This window comes from Mastomys coucha, unplaced genomic scaffold (genome assembly GCF_008632895.1).
Source record: "Mastomys coucha isolate ucsf_1 unplaced genomic scaffold, UCSF_Mcou_1 pScaffold6, whole genome shotgun sequence".
Classification (NCBI taxonomy): Eukaryota; Metazoa; Chordata; class Mammalia; order Rodentia; family Muridae; genus Mastomys; species Mastomys coucha.
In genome coordinates this window covers 7484313-7492815 of record NW_022196912.1, presented here as the reverse complement: position 1 = coordinate 7492815, position 8503 = coordinate 7484313, and positions in this window count along the sequence as shown.

Below are 8503 nucleotides of genomic sequence, written 5' to 3'. Positions count from 1 at the left end.
TGCGGCTTGGTTCACTGATACAGTGTTGTCTCACAATGGGCACAGGACCTTTGCGTCCATGTGTGCTTCTTAGATTCTAGAATGGAGGGCAGAGGGCAAAAACAGAGAGACTATTTTCCCGTGATGGATCTTCAGAGGGGCTTCCTCCCACCAGAGTCAGTGTGCTAGAGACAGCAATGTGAGTGTCAAGGAAGAGTTAGGCTGTGTCCCCACCCCGGAGCTGGTGAAGGAGCAACATAGAGACCAAGTGGGGATACTGGAACCTGAATGGCAGGTGTGGCTTCTTCTGAACCCAAGAAAGGAAGCACCGAGCAGGAGACAGTGGGCAGGATAGGAGAAATTCCCCCGACGTGTGGAGTGTCATCCATTTTGCTGAGCCCAAATGCACACAAACTGTGGACAGTTGCTTGGAGCCAACCTTGGCTAATGGGAGCTGCTGGTCAGCTGGCAGCATCTATGAGAAAGCTGAGTCAGGACCAGCATCTCCTGCCTAGGCCTGTACTGGGAAGTGAGCACAGGCTACCCTGGATGAAAGAGGAGGGGCCAAGGAGGAGAGTAGATGACCAAGTCCATCTCAGCTGTGGCAAGGCATTGCGGAGAGCTTGACCACAGGATCTCGTAGCCGATAACTTAACGCTGGGCAAGTCACTACTGCAGTAATTTTGATATCATTCCAGCATTTTCTCATGGAGTCCTTGAGTCCTGGAGAAACTGACAGGGGTTGGGGGCAGCGCTTCAGCTGATGCATGCCCTATGGAGATTGCCGCAGGCAGACACGGAGGCTGCAGCTCCCTCCCTCCTGCCCCATGCCCAGTCATACTGGTTGGTTGGAACTAAGCTTCGAAAATGAGAATGCAGCAGCTCTCCCTTCTCCTTCCACGGAGCTGGGGGGGGGGGCTGTGTCCACCCATCAGCTGCAGCAAGAGTGCCCTGTGTACAGAGATCCTATCAGGCCCGAAGAAAGCAGAAATATTAGACGCGGCTAAATAAGAAAACACAGATTACTGCTGCAGACCCCTAAGGCCTACTTTGTCTGTGCAATGGTTTGTTTTACTTTTCACAGAATTTATTTTGGCTGCAGCCAGATTGATGGTGATTATATCTGAAATCCCTCCCACATATCTGTCACATAAACACTTCGTTTAATTTAGGTTTGTAAAAATCTACAGGCCAACTGGGAGCTGGCTTTTGGATTAATTAGCAGACATTAATGCTGGGCATCTTGTCACCGAGGCCTGACCTGGTGACTTTCTCAGGAGATTCAGCCTGTGGCCGGATAAGGAAAACCAAGGTGGGAATAGAAAGGGAGGGAAAAGCCAGGTTCTGTCTGGCCTGAGTAGGAAAACAGATCCCACCTTCAGAGTGAACCTGAATTGTCCAGCCCAGCCTGGCCAGAGGAGGGGTCTCCATAGGTGTTTTGAAGTATCTAGATCCAAAATAAAGCCCTGCTTCTGCAAGTTTCTGTTGATACCACCACTAGATCCAACACCTTCCGGAGGGGGAAGGGCTGTAGAGGCCAGTGCTGGGAGGGAGACCCCTACTCCAGCAGCTGAAGGGAGTTTAGGAAACCAGGACCCCTAACCCAGCCCCTCTGAACACAGAGCCCCAGACCCCAGTCCCTTGTGGATACCCTGGATCTGCTGGCTCTGGGCAGGATTTCCTTCTGTCTGAAGGGAGCTTGAGCCTAACAGGCCGCATATGCCTGCCAGCTGCTGCTTTCTTTCTCCCAGTGCAGGCCAAGACAAGAAAAGCATTATTTCCCACTGGCCTTCTAATCTGCAGGCCCCTGACTCCACAGGCCTGCTCTGGGCATGGTAACTTAGGGCCTCTGGGGCCCGAATCCCCCTTGGCTTAGAAAGGGCTCCTTTCTTCTCCCCATTCCATTTGCTTTCTGTTTAGGGCGGTGCTCCTCCACCAAGGGGCTGTGCTGAAAGCCTGTGGGACTTCAGCAGGGCTGTATGCTCCTCAAAGGCTTTCCTATATCCTCTCTGCTTTGGGAAGGTTGTACCCTCTGTGTAGATAGCACTGGGAGAAAATGAGCATTGTGCATGTGTGCACTCATGCGTGTATTCATATTCACGTGTTGTGGGTACACATGCATGTGTGTGCAATGTTGGGTTTCTTTGTTGATTGCTCCCCACCCTCATTGTCTGAGACAGGTTCTCTCACTGAACCTAGAGCTCATTGCCTGGCTAGGCTGGCTGGCCAGTGAGCTCGGGGGTGGGGGGGTCTGGTCGCTGGCCAGTGAACCCCCAGGACTCTGCTTCTCTTGCCTCTCTCCAGCTTGGGCTTATTCACTGATGCTGCTACGCCTGTTTTCAAGTGTGTTCTGGGGATCTGAACTCAAGTCCTTGTGCTTGTGCACAGGTACTCAAGCAAGCCCCCAACTCCATCCATCTCCTCAGCCAAGAATAAAAATTACTGAGGGCTGAACCCTCTGAACTTTATGTGCAGTGTCTGAACCCCAAATCCCAGCTATGGGGCTCTGTGTGGGCCCATTTTACAGAGGAGAGTTAAAAAATGGTGAGGTTAAAATGGTCTATAGGTCCATTCCAGCCTGGAAGGATCCAAATCAGGTGAGCCCCACCATTTCTAGGGCCAGCTTCTAAACCCCAACCCTGCTTTCCAGAAGAGGCATGGGGGAGGAGAGACCACCTGTCACTCACCCTTGTTTTGGCTGTGTCACTAGGACAATCTGATCAGAATCTCTCCAGCTCTCTCTCCGTCTGTGTAAAAGAGTGTGCAGCCCCGTGCTTGCCCCTGTTCCACCTTCAAACAACCACAAGAAGTAGGCCATCTCCAAATGTTCAACCTGCAGAGGGACCGGAGGCCGGGAATCCACTCTAGCCCTATCCAGTTACTAAGCAAACACTTGTCTTTCTTCCTGGCTGAAACTGAACGTGCCTGACTCTTGCTTGCAGCTCTTGACTAAGAAAGCTCAATTTTAACCCCTTCCCTGCAACATGATTTTCCTTCCACAGCACACAAAACACAAGGTACTAATTTATCTGGCTGACTCTCTGCTTGCAGCTCACCCTGCAAGGAAAGAGGCCCTCAGGAGCCCAAGCAGAACACACCACTTTTTAGCTTAGTCTGGCTTCATTTTTCACTCTTCTTTTTTTTTTTTGTATGTGTTGCTTTGGATGTGAAATTATTTCACCTCCTTTTAAAACAAAGGATGCCATTGTCTAGTGGGCAGGGAACGAGCAGCTGGTTTGGAGGTAAGAGGAAGGTGAGGCAGGACTCAGCGTCTGGTGTCACCCTTGGTACAACATAGATATTCCCCAAGGTGGATACTCCAAGTGTGTGGCTGATCCCCTCTAAATTTTCCTTCTGTTAACCCTTCCTCTCAGACTCCTGTCTATGGAGGAGACCGGCTTATCATTTTGTTCTTCTGACCAAAAAGATTTTTAAAAGCCATCCCACCACCCAAACCAAGCCAAATAAAAAAAGCAGCCTCAGCAATACTGTGGAAAGAGTGAGGATTCAAATTCTCCCCACCCCAGGGTGGAGAGGATCAGTGAAAGCGAACCTGAGAGCTGAGCTTGAGCCTCTGTTCAGAGCCCCAGTTGTCAGACCATACTGCCAGATGCAAGTTTTCTGCCTTCAGCACAGACTTTTTCTATAACAAACCCACTTTGGGGTCATCCATCAATACATAAGTACACACCTGGGAGATGGGGGAAAGTCTCCATTTTTCTGTCTTTGTAAATACGGAACTCCTGTTTCTACAATTCATGTTTGCAGAGGAATGATCCATTAGAGTACCTTTCCTCCCGGGGCAATTTCCAAAAACTGGTGCAGACTCCTGCACCCCATGCTCTGCAGAGGTAACAAGCCTTCCCTGCCAGCATCTTCCTCCTCCGAAGCCTGAGCTGCTCTGGCTTCAAGCTTTTTACCCTGTGTAGCAAGGAAAGGAGGGCACAGTGGCCTGTGGGTCACTACAGAGTGACTGAAACTATGTGAGTTGGGCACCACCAAGCTGAGCTTGGAGCAGACAGGACCAGACTGCTGGTGGCTCTGTCTGATGGGCTGGTCCACAGCTGCCACCTTTACCTGCCCAAGTTCCTGGCTGGGTACCTCTGTTACCTTTCATTTGTGGCTGACAGAAAAGCTCATTCTGGAATAGCCCTGCTGTGGCAGGCCTGACATCCACCCCCACTTCTGTTCACCCACCCAGCACCTCAGGCAAGCAGCACACTTCCAGCGTGACAGACAGTTACAGCCTCCCACTTAATTATATTGTCACACAAGCTTCCAGAGATGGCTGAAGAGAGTTTTCTGAACGAAACTTAATTCTCCTCCCAGACCATTCACTGGCTGTGGTCGCACTCCCCCTAACACCCACACTCTTAAAAGCTCCGGAGAAAGTTCCTGGAGTCTAAACTGCCTGCTTGGTGTTGAAAGAGGGTGATGCCCCCCCCCATCGTCCCCACCCCTCTGTTTTTCAGTCACTAAAGGCTCAAGTTTCTATTTTCTGGGGCTGTACAAATGACAGAGGTGGAGAAGCCACCATCAGCAAAGTTCTAGAGAGGAGCAGTTGGGGGAAGGGTGTAGACGGAGGTAAAGGCTGGTTGAGGCTAGGATCACTTCTATTCACAGGCTTCCGCGCTTACCCATTAGGTATCAATACCCCGGGCCTTTTAATCTATATGAGCCCCTGAGGTTTTGAGGATCCCACCGAATATGATCGACTACATGACCTTCCCAAAGTCCACAGGCTCCCCTTCCCCAATGCTTCTCCAGATTGTCTAGGTAAAGTTTTCATTTTTAGTTCAACCCAAACTTGTTTTGGGGAAAGGCTCCATTTATACTCAACCCCTCCTGACATGCAGAGACGAACAGCTCTATTGAAGGTGCCCGCTGGGCTCCCGTTTCAATTCCACCCGAATCCACCGGTGGTGCTGCATTTGTCCCAGTTCTCTAGCTGGCCACTACCTCCTCCCAGGACACCTTCTCACCCCCAGATCCCCCTCCTCCCAGCCTACTTCTGTCTCCACCACTCCCACCGCCTTCTCACCTTCTCATCCTTCCCCAAGTTCACCCCCCCCTGATTCACCTTCCTGGACCATCACCCCGCAACTGTTCAGGGCTCTAACCTTGACCAAGCCTTCATTTGCAAAGCACTGAGCAGTAGCGGTGGTGCCCCTTAAATAAATGCCGTTACCGTCTGCTACAGACACCAACTCACGCGTGTAGAGATAAATATATGTATGTTCTGGCTCCAAGTCATCTTAAGTAAAAACTACCACAACACAGCTCAGCTATGTAGACCTTTTTTTTATTTCAATCAATATTGCCTCCAGCTAGCAAATGAGGAAGGAAATCACTGGGAAATGCATTATTCATGAGCTCGCCAGAGCGCTGATGACTGGCAGCGATAAGAGCCCCAGCGTGAGCTGAGCGCCGGCTGATAGCTCCCTATCAAGTCAATCTATCCAGCTTGCTTCCTGTTTTCTGAGCAGGAGATCGGCTCTCATCACTTCTCCTCTCCTTCCTTCATTTACGAGAGTGGTCCTTGCACCTGTGGGAACTGAACTTGTCTACTGCCGGGGTCATGACACGTGGGGGGGAGGTGGGAGCAAGATGGAACTGGGGAAAGAGCCACAGATTTCCTTCAGGGGACAAGCTGATGAGAGCTAATTAGAGTTCTGCCTTACAGCTCTTTAACTTGGTCTTTAACACAAGCCTTCTTGTGAGCGCGAAAGATTCCCTCCCTCTCAGCTTCTGAGAAGTCCCACAAAGAGACAAAATCTCGAGGTACTCATCAATTTGGAGGGAGCCTTTCCCCCCAGTAGACTTTTAGGAAGGGGCCCAGAAGCCTGAACACAGAGCAAAGTGTGGACGTTCTGTTCCTCGGGGTCCCAACTCACCAGCTGCCAGAGGAAAGAGGACGACGAAAAAGAGAACTGTGGGGCAAGGATGCCTGGGGTTACCCAAGATCTCCTGCTAGCTAGGTTCCCTGGGACAGGGTGCTCTACTACACCTTTCCCCTAGTAAGATAGAATGTCAGAGGCCACAAGAAAAGAGACCTGGATTATTTCTGAAGTGCCATATGCCTTCCAGTGGAAAGTGGGTAATGGAGGAATAAGAACATTTGTTGGTTTCATATTCAATTCCAGATCAGCCTCATGCATATATACCCAAGAAATGTGTTATGTAAATGAGCACAATGTTCCAAAAAGTGCATCAGTCAACACCACACACACACACACACACACACACACACACACACACACACACACACACAGGTCAGGGACAGAGATGTGTGGTAGATCCTTTCCAACCCTGCTGAAGAAACAGCACTATTCCTTTGCTAGAATCTCATTTGCTCTTGAACTTGAAGCAGGCTGGGTAGTTTCGTATTGTGAACAGAGAATTCACATCAGAGATCCTTAGGTAGAGTTCCAAAGTTAGGGGGCTGGACAGGAGGACCACGGGAATTACAAGGGAGCCCAAGTGCTATCCTCACCTTTTAGCCCTGGGGAAACAAAGATTCTCAGGTGTGGGCAAGTCAGAGAACAGCCAAAGCAACACAGGGCCAGCAGCACTCAGAACACTGTGGAAATGGAGGACCAAAGATACGCTCAGTCCAGCCACCGCCGGGAGAAGCCCAACCTCTCCATTCTTCATAGTCACATCCTGCTAATATTTCACTTACACATAAGGCTTGGAACAAGGACCGAGAAGCAGAAACGTTATCCTGCTTACCAAATAGAGGAATTCCTCATCAAGGATCCTCCCTCAAGCTTGACAAGGGCCCTCTTGTTTGAGTTATATATCAGTCTGTAACTTATTCATACCACAGCAGTTACCCAAAGGGAAGCCCTGCAGGATTCTTAAGTACAAAAAAAGAACCAGGGTCCTTTCCAGTGGGCAGTGACTATCAGAGGGACAAATGACTCCTGCACGGTGCTCTTCAGAGGCTGTCCTCTAGCTCTTGTCCACACCTGGCATCTAAGACACAGAGCCTGGCAGCGTGCAGGACCAAGGCAGCTGGGACTCATGACAGCCCATGGCCCGGGACGTCCCTTGAAACAGTTCTGTTGTCTATTTCCTTTGTGGGTCACAAAGTGGGTATATTTTGTGTTGGAATGGAAAACAATGACCCAAAGCCTCTCCTTCCCCAGGCAGTCCCGGGATACATGCTCTGCTACAAAATAGCACAGAGCAAGAGAAGTGAGCCTAAATCCATCTGCTCCAGCCTACACATGGCTTTCTCAGGACAGTTCTTTCCTAAAAACTGTTCATTAGCAGGACGCACAAAAAGATTCTCATTTTCAAGTAAAGCTGAAAAATACATAATATTCTTCACATTTATTCAATGCACAATGAAATATTGAAGGTACTGGGTCCTGTGATAAATGAACCTTAACTTTGATATACTTAGCAGCTAACAATTACTAAGACTGGAACATTTTTTTCCAGTTGGAAAGCCCGCAGACTGAGATTATTTTAGTTAAAGGAATACCACTTTTCCCCTCCCTACTTGATCCCTTAAACTTTCTTTTCTCGACCTCACCCAGATAAAAGTAAGACCCTCAGAATGCCTGTTTGACTAAGGTCTAGTGACCCTAGTTCATCCCTTAGCCATGGACCAAGCCATTCCGTCATAACCTTCTTACTGCAGGTTTCTTATTGCATGGCTTGCAGAGGCCTACCTCAAGGACTTAGGTATCTCCAGCAGAGATGATGGGGAGCCAGTTTCTAAGCTGAGCCTCAAGGAGTGATTGGTGGTTCCTCTCTCTCTTCTACTCTCAGGGTGGCCTGTTGACAAATGCAATGATGGGCAGAGCAGAAGTGATTGGATCATCCTTGTTGATCCAAATGAGGCCAGCCTGGACCAGCCAGTGACCATCAGCCTACCACGAGACATATAAAAGAGAGTTGCTGGTGACCCTCAGTGGACCCCAAGGGATGGCCCATATTGTCATCCTCGTGAAGCTTTATGGAGGTGATGGGCAACTGATACTTCCTAATAGAAATAACAAGGGCCGTGTTTTAACCTGGCTGCCTTGCCTGTCCACTGCACGCACTGTATACTATGTATGCTACTTCCTTTAGCCCAAGCATCTTCCTCTATTGAACAAGAATGACCTCTGAGCATGAGCATCAGGACTAGTTAAGACAAATATAGGAATCAAGCACCGGAATAGGGCCTGTCACACAGCAGACGATTGGCTCCCCTTGTCTGGAACCCTGTTTAGCAGAGTGCAGCTTTGGGATGTGGCTGCATTACTTTGGGTTCTTCATTGACAGATGTGAAGAACCTGAGGTTTGCTGTACAAACCTGGTGACCAGATTTCGGTTCTTGTGATCCATGTAAAGGTAGGAAGAGAGGACCAGTTCCGCAGAGGCGTCCTCTTACCTCTGCACATAAGCTGTGGCACATGTGTCCCATCCTACCCCATATCATACATACACATCAATAATAATTATTATAACTAAAAAATATTGCAATGCATTCTGGAAGTCAGTGCCCACCTAGATTTACCATGGGAAG